Source organism: Phasianus colchicus, chromosome 1 (genome assembly GCF_987193195.1).
Source record: "Phasianus colchicus chromosome 1, bPhaCol1.hap1.1, whole genome shotgun sequence".
Classification (NCBI taxonomy): Eukaryota; Metazoa; Chordata; class Aves; order Galliformes; family Phasianidae; genus Phasianus; species Phasianus colchicus.
Window position 1 is genome coordinate 177315792 of NC_143436.1, and position 16846 is coordinate 177332637.

A 16846-nucleotide genomic window follows, 5' to 3' on the forward strand; every position below is an offset into this window, starting at 1 on the left:
ATCACTAGTTACACAGGAGAAGAGGCTGACCCTCACGGCACCACAACCTTATTTCAGGTAGTTGCAGGGAGCTGTAAGGTCTCCCCTGAGCCTCCTCTTCTCATGTTGTGTTCTTAAGGAATTCTAAATTTGTGTGCCATGTCAGTTTTATGGCAGGTAATCTGCATCTTATTTGAATAATTTCCTTCTAATTTTTGTTTCATTAAACCACGCACTAAAACAGCCCAGAAACAAACAAAAAAAAACCCACAACAAAAATCAGCAGATAATACATACATAGGGCTTGTTAAAAATACTCCCCTTGCAGTGGCGCTCATAGAGATACTGGGAGACTGTCACATTTGTCTGAGGTGGTATGAGAAGTTCTGGTTTTGCAAGCTAGCAGGCACCTCAGCTGAGATGTCATAACTGAGCATGCGTGCTTCTCCTGCTCTCTTGAAATCTGAAATGAGATAATGCTGGTGAAAGCCACCCTGAGGCTGTTCTTACATCTCCAAGTTACAGGAAAGCCTGGGAAATGCAAATAGCTGCTACCAACTATTTGCTAAAAGATAACAAACGGTTCAACTGAAGAATGTCAGTGGGCTGTCCAGCACTCAGTTCTATACAGAAGAATTGGTGTCACTTTAGGTTGCTTGTGTGCAGAGAAAACCTGAAAAACATTTTGGACCATGCTTTATTTTCTATTCATCCTTGTTTTAAGGATATAAAAGAAACTTTATGTAGGGATGAGATTTTTGGCAGCAGTAGTTCTGCCCTCAAGTCAAGACTCTGTCACTTAATAAATTATGTTCTGCAGCAAAACGCCAGCTATTGTGGCATTTCATTGGTAGAAATCAAATGTAAGCCTTCTTCGGTGGCAGAGGGCAAGAAGTAAGTGCTGTGATTTGTGTTTAAGTCAGAAGTTTAGAGTTTAAAGGTTAAAGCTGTATTTAAGCATGAACTTCTTAGAATTATAGAATGGTTTGGGTTGGAAGGAACCTCAAGGATCATCAAGTTCCAGCCCCCCTAACACAGGCAGGGTTGCCAGCTGCTAGATCAAGTGCTAGATCAAGTGCTAGATCAAGTTGCCCAGGGCCCCACCTGGGCCTTAAACACCTCCAGGGATGGGGCATCCACAACCTCCCTGGGCAGCCTGTTTCAGCACCTCAGCACTGTCTCAGTAAAAGTCTTCCCCCGACATCTAAACTGAATCTCCCTTCCTTTAGTTTAAAACCATTCCCCCTTGTCCTGTAGCTATTTACCCTTGTAAAAAGTTGATTTCCCTCATGTTTATAAACTACCTTTAGATATTGGAAGGCCTCAGCGAGGTCTCCCCACAGCCTTCTCTTTTTCAGGCTGAACAAGCCCAGTTACTTCATGAAATTGTATTGTTTATGCTCATTATTCTTGTAAAATTTAAATAAGGTTGACTACCAGGAATGATAATAAAATACATTTTACTTGTAAGCTAATTTTTTAAAATAGCAAAAAAATAGCTGTTATGAGTTAAATAAGCAAATATATATGGTGAGCTTTGTTGTTCTGACACTTATCTAAAGAGTTGTAAATCTCTTAAGTTACTTCTCTGTGCCACAACCTAATGGAAGCAGAAACTAATCCAGGAGAAAGAGTTATTTCCATTATTTCCACTGTATAAGACCTACTTTGCCTGTTTGAGATGTAAAATGAACTTCTTTATGTATTTTGATAACTTAAAAACTTACCTTCTTGTATCCATCCTTCATTTCCATAGAAATGTGTTCAGAGATCACCAGGAGGCAAGTGCAAGGACTTTAGTGGTTGACTTCCCCTCCACGCTGCCTGTTGAGATAGTAAGTGGAAGTTCCACAAACGAGCCTCCAAACACCACAGCTCCAGCACTTAAAATCTGTGTGGCAGAAAGCTTGGGGGAAATAGGTATCCTTTAATTTGTTTAAAGATTAAAAAAAAAAAAAAACTTGATCAGTACAGGAATTTCTATAGACAGGTTTTGAGGATGTTCAGTAGTTATATTTCTACTTTTTTCAAATGTAAGTTTTGATAACCTGTAAGAATCAGAGCTCTCCTGTGCTTTAAGGACTATCTTTTCATTTTTCTCTGTTCCACAGCCCAGTTGACTTTTGATGGCTCTTTGAGACTTTTCCAGTGGAATATGACACTTAGAACTAACATTTTATGGTTAATCCTTCCACTTGCCCTGTTCTAATATTTATTACCTAGTTTACTTGGCATGGTGAAATCTGTGTGCCATGGCAGCTTACTCTAGGTGAGACTGCTTAAGAAAATTTGAGTGCAGTTGTTGGTGAGGATCGTAATCAATATAAAACAGTTAAGGTTGGAAAAGATCACGTAGTTCGATCGTTGACCCATTACCACCATGCCCACCAAACAAAATTCTTTTAAGGAGCTTTGAAGCATCATTTTCTTCCAAAATTTCTTAGCAGCGTGGCAGAAAGGAGGCAATTCTGATAAAGTTTATTGCAGTAGTAAATGGTGGGAACAAGTCAGCAATACTGTGCAGTCCAGATCATTTTGGAAGCTGCAGGCTGTTGAATCATGTATTACAATTTAAGCGATATATTTTCTCCAGTGTTTAGAAGCAGAAAATCTAAACCATTTTTACAGGCTGAATAAATACATCCTGAAAACATGCAGGAGTCATCAGAATTAACCACTGGAAAACAGCTCCATGTTCAGGTAAAGTGAGGTGCCTGCCAGTCCTCAGAGTAAGGAGGAAAGAGTGAGGGAGCACTGAAGTTGAGCATGGATGGACTGGGGCACAGGCAGCCTGCAGCTTTAGTGGGAGCACTTTTAGAGTTAAGATTTTTAAACTGGGAAGACTTAGAAAAGAGTCAGAAAAATGAATAGAGGTCTGCCTTATGGTGTTTATTTAAGAATCTTCCTTTCCTCCTCTAATTAGTAAATAAACCATGGTGTGTAGTAGTAATGGAAGGTTTCACACTTCAAAGGGCTGTTTAGGGGCACTTGGGACAGGCAGCAATTGTGTTTGGATTGTCCTGACCACGGTCTGCTGCAGTTTGAGCAAATATCGTAACTGTGAAGAATGAGAAACTCTCAGGAACAATTAACACAAATAGCTAGTACAAATAGTAAAGATCTCTGTTAGATGAAGAATTGTAGAAATGTATATTTAATGTGTGCAAGCAAATTCATTGCTTCAGTTTGATACATCCCACACTCATACTGCTGGGATCAGCTCTTAATGGTATAACTTGTATTATGAGACACTCTTGTATTATGAGACACCTGTGGCACATGGACAGAGAGCCAATGCCATGTGTGTGTCATCCCAGGGACAGGTGGGACTGGCGATTTCGGGCTGCTTTACGAGGCAGCTGCTTACATATATCCTTGCATACCAGGGCTGCTGGGAGGTCAGGCCCCTGCAGCTTGTTCTGTGGTGCTGCAAGTGAAGGCTTTTAGTCTGTGGATCCACTGAATCTTTACTGTCTGTTTTTCTTGTTAAAATTATATATGCTGCAAAACAGGTATGAATGCCTGCTTTCCCTGCATCCATTGGATAGGGAGATGGACAGCTTATAAATTCAGTTGTTACTGTTTCATATTTAGTCAGGTAGACATTGATGGTTATAAAGAAACATCACAAAGTCATCTTGAGTTTTATAAGTGCTAGCAGGAATACAGATTCAGTTTATCTAAAAAAAATAAAAATAAAAAAAATTTAAAAAAAAGAGAAAAGAGAAAGGCTTTCATGTATTTTGTTACATTATTTTCCTAGCTCGATAAAAGCTGCTCCTCTTCACCTTTAATAAAGGATGTAGCAGCCAAAGGGAAGCTTTCCCATGTGAAGAAAAAGATTGAGGATTGCAAAAGGAGTTTACAAGATCTTCAACAGAAATACTTCTTGGGGTTTATGGAGGATCTCATTGTATGAAAGTGAGAGAACCACAGGTATAAACCAAATCCCTGCATTAGGCAATATTCTGTTTGAAGTGGCATACCAGTTTTTTTTTTCCTCTCTTCTGTGCTCTTGAAGAGAGCTGGTGCTGTTGGTTTCAGACCAGGAATGACTTTATGTTGGTATTTCCTATTCATTCAGGGTGAGATGTGCCACAAACAAATATCTCTGGATGAGCTCATGATTTCCGTACATAAACTGAGGAAAAACAGCCCATCAAAAGAGTTCATAAAGGTTAAGACCTTCGTAGTTGCTAGTAACTTTGTGCTTCTTAGATAAAGGCATTAAATAGGTGGAATACATTGTGGATCTGTCTTGCGTGTTGTGTTGTTCCCTCACACTTCTAAAGTTAGAAAGTAATGAGTTCAAAACATTTTTCCTCATAATTATGCATAATGTAGAGCAGCACAATTGCTCAGCTAAATAAACAGGAACTTTTTCAATTATAAGGTGCTATTACCTTTGTGTGTTCTTGTCATTTATGAAATCAGCGGGTGGTTAATTAAATTGCTCCTTTGGACTCTTCTAAAGGCTGTGCATTAATTATATTTTGGTGATGGTGTGCAAATTTCTCAACTTTTTGATGAGGGTAAAAGTTGTTTACCTCTTTGTTAGGAAACAAGGTTGAGATTAGTATAGGATTTTATTTTTTAATGAAATATTGTTAGATATTCATTGGGACATTAAATGCATTGATCATGTGATGTGCTTGCTTGAAATCAAATCTGCATTCCCCTGATTGCAACACATTGCAAAATGTACAAAATCTGTGTGATGAGCTCCATGTTGATGGAGGAAGTAAGTTCATGCACAGAGAAAGGACATGCTGACCTAAACAGGACCGCTCCAAATTCAATCCCTATGTCTGAGAGCCCTGTCCAAGAGCTCCCTGAGCTCTGGCACTCGTGGCCGTGCCCACAGCCCTGTGCAGGCTGTTCCATGCCCACCGCCCTGTGGTGCAGACCCTTTCCCTCACCCCCAGCTGCCCTCCCCTGCCGCAGCTCCATGCCGTTCCCTCGGGCCCTGTCGCTGTCACACAGAGCAGAGCTCAGCGCTGCCCTCCGCTCCCTGTGAGGAGCTGCAGCCGCCATCAGGCCTCCCCTCAGCTCCTCTGCTCTGAGGCCTCAGCTGCTCCTCATGTCGTTTCCCCATTTCCCCATCCTGCAGTTGTTTTGTTGGAGTTTCTTTTGTCTTTTTGGTATTTTTCTTCAGTTAGTGACACTTGCATGCTAAAGAAAGCCCCATGTAGGTGCAGTGTAGGTGTGCTAACAAATGTTTTTCCCAGATGGGTTTATATTGGTTCCTCTGATGAAACAGCGTATTGCTGTCAAATGCTCAAAACCAGACAAAACTCCCTTAGCTGGGTGCAGGTACCAGAGGCCACCATTTAAGTGCCATTGTCATTAACAGACATGAAAAGCATCTGTAGCACTCCCTGGGTCTTTGAAACACAGCTGCAGGTTTTACCTTACTGAAGAGAGGGAATGGTCTTCACTTCTGATTTGTCCCACTTGGTGCTGGCTTTTTTAGCAAAAAAAAATTCTTCTTTTTTGTGCTCCTTATCCAACCTCATTGGTTTAGAACCATATCAAGGCAAAAAGGGTCAAGAAAAACACTTTCGCCACTTTTTCAGATGTGTGATTTGGTCAGCAGTTAGGCTTTCTCAAGCAGAGGAAGGTGTGAAGACCACCCTGAATCTATCTGAAGTTTCCACTGAGATTTAAACTGGACTCTTCTCATTTGGAGCCCACCTTTCTGCTGTGTATTTTTATCTTGTGTGTAGGTCCAGAGCTTTTTCTCCACATGATAGAGCTATATAAATGCAAGGAGAGGACAGTTTCTCGAGGGATGTGACACATTTTGGTGGCAGCTGACTCTGGCATTTGCAAATGGCATTTGCATTATGTCCAGTGAAAGTGGATAGTAACATTTAGGTATTCAGTTTGGAAATGGGAATACTGAAGCCCAATATACTGGGCTTTATAAAAGTAATGGAACACAGCAGTTTGTGTGAGTCTGCAAATTTTTCATACACCTAGTGTTCAGAAAGGCTACAAATGAGTAAGTTGGAAAGAGAAACACTGAAAGAACAATTTCAAGATGTGCACCTTCCGCACCATGTACCCCTCTAGTTTTGAGCTACTGAATTTTAAGGCTGCACTAACCTGAGAATTTTTCATTATGCACAGCTTTGGGAACACTTTCAATTTTTTATCTTTTGTTCTTAATATAATTTTCTTGAGGAGGAGGAGATAGGAAAATAACATGGCATAATCTGATGTTGGCTTTTTTGTTTGTTTGTTTGGAAAGGCTGTGACGGTAGTAGGATTTGCGTAAGGTTTGCAGCACATGGCAGCATGACAGAGCTGAGATGTCCTGTGTGTGCTGTAAAGCTGCTCTACTGTACGCATGGAGTTATTGTAACTATTTCTGTGTGGCACCCGCTCGTGCTCCCCAGGCATGCTTAAAAAATGAAAGCGCCAGATCCGGTAGACCTGCTTCATTATGCATTCAGGAGAAACTGCTGACGACATTTTAGCCCGCGGTTAATGTTAATGTTAGGTTTTGTGTTCGAAAAGGACGCAGCGTAAGAGCGGCGGTGTTCCCCGAGCCCCAGTTACCCACGTGAGATTGGAAATCAGATGAATTTACTGCTGTAAGTAAAGCAGACCCTGTGGGATGCTGCAGCGGCTACAGAAGGGGCTGGCCTTAATTGCCTGGTTTTAATTGCCTGCTGGTGAATTAATTTGGTTGTGTACAGCAGCACGCCGACAAGCTTTTTCCTTGAAGTTCTCCGCTGTCATGTGACAGACACCTCCTCCTCTGGGAGAACAGCGGCGTGTTCGCCCTGCCCTGCGTGCTGGGCTGCCTCCTCTCCTCCTCTCCATCTGGGAATGAAAGGGTAAGAAGCAGCGAGAAGGCGAGGGGCTGCCGCGGGCTTTGGGATGGGTGTGTGGTGCCGGCTGCCCAGGGGCTCACGGGGGATTGGAGCTGGGTGGTGAGGGCTCTGCCTCAGACAGATGCTCTTCTCCGGAGCTGCGGGCTGGACCCTCCGGCAGAGCTGCAAACATGAAATGCAGGAAATTCCTTAATTCAGCCTGTTTTTGGTGGGTAGGTGATTCTGTGACTCTGACCTGAAGCGTGAAGAGGCTTAAATTAGATGGGTTGTGCTGTTTCTTTTCTTTTTTTTTTTTTTTAATGTTTCTCTTTCTGAGGGTATTTCCTTAATCATATGGTTCTCTGATCTTTTGAATGAGGTTGATGTTTTGTAAAATGATTTGCAAATATGCATATGAATCGTTTTCTGGAAATATTTGAGAGTTCTAGCTCTGCTCAGTTGTAAAATCCAAGTTTAAAAAGGCATTTCGTGAATTACAGGAGATTTCTGACATGTTTTTAGTGAAATAAAATGAAATGTTAGCAGAGGTCAGTGTACGTTCTGGCTAAAATTAAAGCAAGTTCCTTTCTCACAGCTGTTTGTATTGTTTGTAAATGCATTAGATGGATACTGAGAGCGTGGCTGGGAAATAAGCTTTTAAATGTGAAAGCTCTTTGGTCTCCTAGGATACGTGCGTAGTAAGAGTTGTACTGATATCCATAAGGTTTTCCCGTAGACATGATAAGAGACTCTGTTAAAATTGTACCTGGCCTTTTTGGCCACCTTGCAAAGAAGGTTCCTGATTTCACTGTGCTCTGCGTAGTGTATGCATGCTGTGAGAAATGGGTCCTCAGGTAAAGACTTTTTTCAAAGCAAAAGGAGCGAGATGCTTTTAAAAATAAAATAAGAAATGAAAGATCACTCATGCTTCTGTTTTCTTTTTGTTAATTCTTTTCAGAATGCTTTGATAGGAATAAGAAAAGTCAGGAGCTATCGCATGTGTAGGTATTTTGAAGTAATCATATGTAATGCTTTCTAGTGAAACTGCTTGTCTCAGGCAAATAATTCCTGTTTCGCTGTTTTTCTGGGAGTTGGGGAGGGTAAGGAGGGAGAAACCAGAGAGTGAATGAGGTGCCAGCTCTGGCTGTTGGGAGGTTTTCTGATTTAAGATCTGAAACTGTTGGAAATGTCCAGCAGTTTTGTCAAGGTCTTATATTTTCGTTGCATGCTTTGACCTTGCTGGCATCCCAGCAGGCTTGCCCTTCTCCAAATCCAGTATTAAAAATAAATAAATCCATCTTCTATAGCCTATGGGAAAGTTGCAGTGATTTATTTTCATATAACTGGTGAAAAATGCAAGACTCTCTGTGAACCCTTTTAGGTACAGATTTACTTCCACTTATTTCTACTTGTAAGCGTTGGCTGAAGCGAAAGCAGCAGAATGTGTGAAAACAAAATAAGTATCCATTCAGATTTTAAACTTAATGAAGATCTCATGTTCAGTTAAACTGGTTTGTGAGGACAAATTGTAGAGCTCAGTTCACATATTTCTGCTTCCAAAGTTCATGAAGGGAAACGTACGCAAATTATTTCCCTTAGCCAAAGTATGCTTTGTTATTGCAGTAAGTTTCTAGGGTAACTTCTAGGTTCTGTGAAGGATTTTGCCATTTCAGTCTTAAAATTGTTCAGCTGGGATGTCCTCTTCAGTGCTCTTTTCCTCAGATGTTTTTCTTTACAGCAGCCTCATCCAGTACGCGAAAGCAGACTAATTGCCTGGGAACTTGTTTCTCTCTTCTTATTCCATATGATTAATAAGAGGCAGTGTTTTTTGTTAGCAGTTAACTGCTTTTACATTAAGATGTCTCCTTTGAATGAAAATCCCATTGTGTTCTTGACTGTATTTCTGGTTTTCAGGTTGCACACAGAATGAAGGCTTCTAATTATCCTATAGCCAACCTTTTGGTTCTTTAGATTTTAATTTGAATGATTCACTTTTTAACTCTTTAAGCCAGGGAAAATGAAGGCTGTTTTTAATTTTAATATTAAACAGCTGTTTACAGAAATGTAAACTTTTTTTTCCTGTTCCATCAGTGCGTCTATATGGAAGCTATTCACTGTAGAGCAGACGGGTAGGTTATTTGTTCTGTGGGAGATTCTTGTTTGTTTTGATGGTTTTCTTGCATGAATTTCCTTGCACTTCTCCTATTACAAGCATGATGCAGAAGGGACCTGTCTTAGGATAGAGTGCTAACTGACTTTCTAGCTATTCTGTTTGGTGACTTCCAGGTGAAGGTGACATGAGTGTAGTCTTTCTGACCTCCTGGACTGTTCCTGTAGGACTGTAGGCTGTCCTGAATCTAGTACCAGGTTGGAGTAATTTCTCACAAGGTCTGGAATCTGAACTAGAGTTTTGAGGATCAACTTCTTACTAATGCCCTACTTTGTATGTTATTCTGCTCATAGGGGCACAGAAATTTGGAAGTTTGCTATTTCCTGGAATCATGGAATTGCACAAGTTGGAAAAGACCTACAAGATCACCAAGTTCAACCATCAGCCTTAGCTACTGAGCCCCATTATTGTATGTTCCATGTACCACAATTACACATTTCATAAATACTTCCAGGGATGGTGACCGCACCGCTGCCCTGGCAACCTGTTCCAATGCTTGGGAGTATTTCCAAATTCACCATCACATTAAGCCACCCTGGTGCTATTAACACATTTGCTACCATTGCTGCTGCTGTTCTGAGAAGCAGGTGTCTGCAGCAGGGCTGGATGGCATGTAGCATTTCTAGGTCTTATCATCTGGGTGCACAGGACTGCTCCCTTTTCATGGCAAGAGTTTGATTTCTGCCATGTGGATATTGGTCTTTATCTCACAAAGACATGGTTCTCATTTGAGTTTGTACAATTCATAGTACAGAATTAGGCTTGTTCAGGCTTCCTGGATGGTGTAGCAATTCAAAAAAAGGATTTGTGAATTTTGAAAAATGTTTTGTTTGAGTATCTGGCATAAAACATGTGAAAACATTTAGCATGAGTTGGGAGTAACAAAGAATTATGGAAATACGTGAGAGTTTGAATTTTTATTTCCTTGAATCTAACCTAACTTGTTGAGAAGTGCTCGGCTTGAAAAATGAGTGCTGTGGTTATGGAATGCAAAGTGGGTAGGTATTCCTGAGGCTGGATCACTCGTCTCTTAAAGACCTTTTTCCAAAAGCGATGGTAATGAAGTAATATCCCTCAAAGTAAGGCTGGTATGCTAACAGCTGGTTCTTAAGGCTTGAATACATAGAATAAATGAGGAAGTGAAAACTGTATCAATCTCCACAGAATCTCAAATGCAGAGTTTTAGCATGCTGAGGTTGGGCAGTGGCAGGAGGAGGAGGCTGGCTCCTGCCCAAGGTGACACACTTTTGTCAGCCTCTTGCTGGAGCCATTTTGACCACGGTCAGAAAACCAGTGCCTGAAGTTAGGCTTCGGAGTGCCTTCTTTCCCCACTGTCTTCCCGAAGTGATGAACCAGAATTTCCTATTGAAGTAAGTGCCTTCTGTATGTTCTGCAAGTTAATGATTAAGTATCTGAGAACTTAGGTATATTTTTCTTTCGTTATACCGGGCCTTCTTTTTTTAATGGCTTAGCCATTGTTTGGTGGACAAGCAATTGGAAACCTTTCCAGCTGGGTAGCCTTCCCCTGCTTTTAGAATGAGTGCCCTGGTCTGAGCACTTCTTTTACTGGGTGACATTCTTCTAGTTTATTTCTTTGTTTATCTAAATACCTAATTTCTATAAATGGCTTCCAGTTTGCATAGATGCCACCTATTGTTTGTCTCTAGTGTCACTATTTCCTTTGATTTTATTGTAGTTCGCACTAGAAGGCAGTGATTTTGATTTGTCTGCTTTTGTTTAAGAATCTTATTTTTTTTTTCTGTTTAATGAGCTTAGAAAGAAAGTGAGCAATTCAGCAGTAGCTTCTCCATGTCATTCTTGTTAGGTGGAAATAGGAGATTCTTGTCAAATATTTAGCCCATCACTCATAGCAGAACTGTTGGGTTGCTTTAGGATGCTAACACTGTGAATCTTTGCTAATGCGTTCCCTTGAGTCTTGAAGGACTGTTTTCCAACAATTCTCCTACTGAAGCAGTTTCTTTCCAAGAATGCTGTAACAGGGAAGATGCTGCAGCAGCCAAACTGTACCTCAGGCACGTGCATGAAAGTACTGTTACAAAAGCCTCTCTATTTCATCGGTGCTGAAAACTGGTTTATACACATATATGTGTGTAATATACATGTGCGTGCATTTGTATGTAGTCAGCCAAGTTAATACGGAAAGGAACTGAAACAGCTTCAAACAGTTATACAGAAATAGAGAAATGCTTTAGGAAAAATGTGGATTTCTGTTTTGGGGTTGTTTGGGTTGGGTTTTTTTGGTTGTTTGTTTTCTCATTCTGTAAATGCTATCCCTGTTTATCTTTGTGGCTGTGGAATTACAGGGACTGAAGCAGAGATGCATACTTCTAGTTTGACTAAAAAACAAGCATAGTATTGTCTTTGCTTGCCTGTTCTTTGTCGCATTTATTTGTATAACCAGACTCCACAGGGTTAGCTCAGCATCCAGTCCCCTTTGGAAACCTGTCAGAAGGCCTTGGATCAAGTTCTAGCCTAACGTGTATGCAAAGAGCTGTTTAAATACAAAATATTTAAATGTTGTTGTTTAAGATCAGAATTGAGACTGCAAGTTGTATATCTAACATGCTGTTGTTATGTAAATTCTGATTATGCACAGAGCCAGTTATTTGCAGTGTCTGGGTGCAGAGTGCATGTGTCTGAGGTATGGTACATGCATGTCTAGAGAGCTGAAGCAGAAGGTCCCAGTTGGAGGCTTTTATTTTCAGACGGATGTTCTGTAAAACATTATGGGAATGTTTTGAATAAATATTGGAGAGTATGAGAGTAAGTCCTGCAACAAAGCTAGGTCAGACAACTGGGACTGAAGATACCTTCTTTGCTCAGATCCATAGGTACAGGTGTCCTCAGCAGAGCTAAACCCACAGGCAGTCATCACCTTAAAGATCTGAGAGTCCAACAACCAGTCTTACTGGTGACTTATTCAAGTGATATCTGGTCCATGGCATCCTCAGCTTCACCACTGCATACCAAAGCACAGCACTGCTCTCAGGGATAGGTGGTGGCTCTCAGGGACGAGTGGGGATGGTTTTTAGGTGAAGCAGGTTCTCTGTTGGCAGTACCCATGCCAACAAGCAGCAACATCTCCTGGCTAATTGTGCCTGTCTGGGAAGCTCGAGTTGAATATTTTGGCTGTGACATCAGAAGGTTGTTTTTTTCCTTCTATTTTGAAAAGCTGCTCCATGCTTATGCGGTGATGTTTTGTTACGAGGGAGCATGCGTGGAGGATGGAGGCCAGGCAGACTGGTCTGGGTGATGCTGTGGCTCAGGCAATTATGCTGGATGAGCCTTTCAGTCCAGACTGCCCTCTGCACTTTCTCATGGACCTGCTGTGGGACTTCCCTACCCCACCGTGCTCTTTTAGCCCCCTCCCCTCTGTGGTTGTATGATGACTGCCATGATCTAAGCGTTTGTACTTTTACGGGACAACTTTCTTCTAGTTTATTTTTGTGTGTATGTAAATACCTAATACCTGTTCAGCAGGGAGGACCTTCATTTTTTAAATATTTGGCTGAGGTGAAGGCTGACGTAGTAGAACTGTTGTTTAATTTGCAGAATAATTCTCCATTTATCACAGGGGCCATGGCTGGCAAGGGGCACCAGCTGTGCCATGTCACACATGATGAAGAACGGAAGAGTTGGGGCTGGTGTCTCTCTGAAAATAGTTCGTCCACCAATGTAATCACCCCAACAGCTTTTATCCCTCTGTCCTCACATGAACTCCTGGCTTGTCTTTGCCATCAAAGCCATTCTGAGAGCAATCGAAGAATGTTGCTGTCTCCTTGTTTTTTTTTTTTCCCCGTTCACACCCGTAGTGATTAGGGCTTATTATACAGATGAGCAGCAGGAAAGCAGGGAATGGGAATATGGCTCACCTCTTCCTTCTTTATTTTCCTTGAATTGCATCAGCGCCTTAAAATTCCTGTTAATCAAATCAAATGCTATCTGTGCACAGCCAGGAACCAGCTATGTTTAATCTAGTTAAGTGTTTTCTGTTCATCCGTGGAAGTCCTTGTTTCAGGGCAAAGAGCACAGGGGAGGGCTCTGCAGAAGGTTTAACATCTTGATCGACAGCTTTCTGCTGCTTTCATCTCTCCAACAGGAAGGGTAGCACGTATGTCAGGGGCTGTAGGACAGATTGCACTGCAGAAAAGAATCATACTGGTGGAACAAATGCTTTACTCTTTCTTGCCTTTCTCCTCTGCCCTGTAAGCGAGAAGAAAGTCTTCTGATTGACTACTTGCAGTTAACTGTTAACTGTTGGGCTACTTCTGTCACTGCTGCTGGATGTAAGAACCCACCTGTTACAGGAGTGGTAACCAAATACTGCTCTTGCTATGTTCTCTGCTTGGAAGGGAAATTTGTCTTGAGCTCTACTGCTAGGTAAGCATGTATCATTTCCACCTTCATTTTGCTTTGCTGCTTCTTGTTTATTTTTCACCATATCCTAAAAGGGATGCAGGGCCTTGGGAGATCTGGTGCAGAATCAGGCCTGCAGGTTGTGAATGTCATACCCATGGCTGGTACAAGACCTAGGAGCTGAGAAAGATGAATCCCAGTGCCATTGACAGCAGTGGCCAGCCCTGCCTATAGAGGAAGGAATAAACTTGATACCTTTCTCCTGCCAAGGGCTTTCAGAGCCATTTTCTGACCGTCAGACTGCACAGGGCTTCCTGTCCTGTAGCTTGCTTTATGCCTTTCGCTTCTTTCTTTTTTCAGCACTCCTCTTGTTTGGTATGAATATTCAAAGTTTAATCCTTGTTTGTTTGTTTTTTCATGTGTAGATGTATCTTCATTAAAGATTCATGTTCTTGTCTCTTTTTCATCTATTTTGAGGCGATTTATCTGATGTAGCCCTCTATTTGCTATAAAGAATAGGTTTCTCATATGGTTACAATCCTTATCCTCCCTGTCTTGTTTGAGACTGATTTGACTAAACTGAAGCTATTTTAATCTCCTTGTCCCAAAATAGAAGCCATTCCATTTGTGCTGTAGAAAATGGCTGCGTGATGTTCTTTGCCTGCTTTGAGGAAAAACCTTCTGGCTCCTTCTTTAATCTCTCAGAGTTGTTTCCTCCCATTTTGTCCAGTAATCAGGGATCTCCAATTTTTGGAGCAGTGGTTTTGGGAGATGGGCAACTATCCAATGGAGAGATGGCCCTGCACTTCCCAGAGCGTGTGGTTTCACCTCTCTTTACATCTTTATGTTTGTTGCTGAGAGTGATGTTTGGATCCCCAAAATCTCCTCAGTCAGAGGACGTAGCACAGATGTCCCCATGCTGGATGCCCTGCCTTGGCCCAAGCATCACAGCCCCATGCAGCAGGTGGCCTGCCAAGAGCCACCCCTGCCGAAGGGAGCTGCTGCAATTAAAGCCCATCATTCCTGTTGCTGTGGAAACGCAGCACTCCACAAACACAGGTTCATTTTTCCCAAATGCTCCTTTTTTTGCCAGCTTTAAGCAGGGCTCTGTTGGTGGGGATGCCGTGCCAGCACCTGGCGTGGTACAGGCGCTTGGGCTGCGCAGGCATTGCCTTGGTTGAACAGAAAGACACACAGAGGGGTGACAAATCTGCCAGCAGATGATTGTACTGTAAGCCCAGCACTGCCTTTTGGTGGTTCGGTTTTCTTCAGCCACAACTGGATTTAGTTTGATAATAAAAATTCTGGGCATTCTGCAGAATGACTTCAAAAATGTAGGAAATATAATCAGGATTCAGTGAAAGTGTTTCTGGTGCATTAAGAGAAATCCCTTCAAGTCTAATTCCTGTACTCATCCCATCTCCCTCTGTTTCCCTGACTTTGAGCTACCAGATGTCATCTTTTGACATTACAACATTCAGTTTTGTTTGTGTGTTCAAAAGAGTAGGAGTCAAGCAGGATTACTTTCTCACAGTCTTGCATTGGAGTCGAGTTGGCTCTTTGTATTGGACAGCAGCGGAGCCCCTAGACATCTGGATAATTAACATGGATGTTGTGCAGTCGACACAAGTTGCTGGTTCTGCTCTGCTTGTTTGCTGTATGGCTTTAATCTTAAAACACAGATTGTATCTAACGAGCTAGGTCACGCTTTTTTGAAGATGTGGCATAACACTTTTCCCCTCTAAGGCTGCTTGCCCGCTATTTGTTCTCACCATATTTTTTATTCCCAAGTTTCTGCTATCTTATGTTAGTCCACTCAAACTGTGGTCTGCTTTGAAAACAGTTCTGAATCATCAGTATGATGCTGTAATTCCCGTGAAGGACACTGGACTGAGAACAAAGGACTAATTTTTCGTGTTATGATGTGGTTTAAAGCCATGAATGTGACCACTGTCTTGTTTCCCTCTCCCATGGCTTGTATTCATCTACTCCTGGCTGCTAAGGGATGTTCTTTACAGCTATAGCATTTGAGCAAGGGGAATTTAGAAAACATCAGATCTTTTCCAGCTGAGGTGCCTTAGAAGAGGGGATGTAGCACGAAGACCAAGAGCAGGCTTCAGAAATCCTGCAAATTTGTAAATCAAGAAAATTTTCCTAAAACTCAGCATGATGACCATGCTACCATCCAAATTTACTAATAGGGATATTGGAACAATTACGTGGCAAGTACAAATCTGTCTGACCAGAAAAGGATGAACTCAGGGTCGTAGGAAGCCTTTGTAGCAGTGATTCCTTTCCATCCTGTTGTTTTGTTTGATTGGTTGTTTATCGTGCCCATTCAGACGGAAGGAATAAACATCATGAAATGCAATGTAGGTATAAAGCCTGTCCTTTAATGCTTTTGGAAAAATGTGCCAAACTTCTCCAAAGAATGTTGGGTGAGCCAATAAATCAGACCTACGGGAGGCCTGTGAATAAGGCTGTCTCTTTCAATCTAAAATTGCCGTCATACATGTTCTGCATAAAAAATACATTAAAAATGCACAGTTGGATGTCCAGTCTTGCTCAGTTCCCAAATGAACTGTGATTTAAAACTGAAAGCAGGGCACTACCTGCACTGTTATGCTATAGTAATGAAGTCCCAGGTGAATTATTTTCTAGGGAATTGCTTGACTTGAAAACCAGTCCTGGCTGGCTCTTTTACCCTCCTCTTATTCCTTTTGTTTGCAGCTCTCCTGAGCTGAAATCATCCTGTGGAGCTGGGGATCTGCAGTGATATGAGAGACAGCAAACAACATAAGGAATGCATGAAGAGGAATGAAGTACTGTAATATAAATGGCAGGGCCCTGGTGCTGTGTATTTCAGGAATACAGCGCTTCTACGCCAGGGAAATTTAGACCCTGCCTGCTATCCTGATCATTGTTTGGACTATGAATACTGTTCTTGTGGCCTTGGTAAATCAGCTGTGAGATTTTGCACTGGAAACTGCCTGTGGAAAGCCTTGGCAGCTGTGGTATATAATCAATACAAATCCAGTGAATAATTCCTGTTATTGAATATGCTTGCCCTAAATGCAAAAGCAGCATACAGCAGTGCTGGAGTGATGAAGTCTCTAGGTTTTCTTTTGTTTGGGGTGGCATGTGTGTTTGGTTTTGAGGTTTGGGGTTTCTTTTGACATTCTGTGTTGTAATAGACCATCTGTTTCTTGCAGTGAACCCTGCTGCAACACTTGTGCTATTCAGGGGAAGAGAAATCAAGGCACAAGCAAAAGCTCGCAGGGGAAGATCAGCAGGGCAGATCTTTCCTTCAGAAGAGTTCTGCCAGCAAAATGGAAGCAGTCCTACACAATCAGGACATCTTTGAGCCACAGTCAGATGTTCTTATTTCAGAAGGCTGTGGCTTTGAGTTGTGGGTCTGTCATTCCCTTCTCACTGCAGCTTGCCACACCACAGAAGGGCTGGCAGATCAGCTGCAGAAGTGCTCAGGTTAGCTCATATG

General features: G+C 41.9%; 1 protein-coding gene across 5 annotated transcripts in view; it reads left to right on the plus strand.

Moving 5' to 3' along the window:
* Nucleotides 1-16846, plus strand: part of LNX2 (ligand of numb-protein X 2) — a 59195-nt gene that overhangs the window by 13530 nt on the left and 28819 nt on the right. The window contains exons 1-2 of one of the 5 annotated variants that reach the window (XM_090133753.1): nt 6167-6578; nt 6687-6824. The exons of 2 other annotated variants lie outside the window; for them this stretch is intronic. The gene's annotated coding sequence lies outside the window, so the exon portion shown is untranslated. Of the gene's footprint in view, nt 1-6166; nt 6825-6881; nt 7030-16846 lie in introns of those variants that run through there. 2 more of the 5 variants (XM_031615640.2, XM_090133758.1) reach the window with 2 other exon arrangements.